Source organism: Penaeus monodon, chromosome 34 (genome assembly GCF_015228065.2).
Source record: "Penaeus monodon isolate SGIC_2016 chromosome 34, NSTDA_Pmon_1, whole genome shotgun sequence".
Classification (NCBI taxonomy): domain Eukaryota; kingdom Metazoa; phylum Arthropoda; class Malacostraca; order Decapoda; family Penaeidae; genus Penaeus; species Penaeus monodon.
This window is the reverse complement of record NC_051419.1, coordinates 9,279,757-9,280,258: the sequence shown is the minus strand read 5'-3', so window position 1 is coordinate 9,280,258 and position 502 is coordinate 9,279,757. Positions and strand designations below refer to the sequence as shown.

Here is a 502-nt window from a genome sequence, read left to right as displayed (position 1 = left end):
AAGGATAATGCTAACTTAATGCTACTTGTGTTACTACTAAAGATAATCATGATCATATCAGTGATAATTAGACTGACATTATCATTATCGAAGTTGTGGCAATATTGCTTATAGTAACAGTACTAATAGTAATTGAATTGATGTCAAAAACACCAAGGAAAACAATATCAGAGCCTAAGAAAATGACTATATATTTTTCCAACTCGGTTCAGCATTGAAGTTTAGCTTGGCTGTTACTCTTAAATTCCTAAAAATGTCATTCGGTATGAAGGGTGTATCTAAAAATTAACCAAGTTATGAAACGACACGAGATCGTGTTAACGATAACGATGGTTATGATGGAAATACCAGCAATCATTATCATAACAAGGAAAGCTGATCAACCGACGATTTTTAAGTTTTACGTCGGGACCCCTATAGTAAGGACCATGACAGTACTTCTTTCAAAGGACATTTACTTACCAGGTAAGGAGACCCTAACCTGCCCTTGGCCCCAAAACCC

General features: G+C 35.7%; 1 protein-coding gene across 1 annotated transcript in view; it reads left to right on the top strand.

Annotated features, from left to right (window-relative positions):
- The window catches only part of LOC119594573, a gene marked incomplete at its 3' end in the record, with an annotated part of 22,419 nt that overhangs the window by 12,197 nt on the left and 9,720 nt on the right, over nucleotides 1–502 (top strand).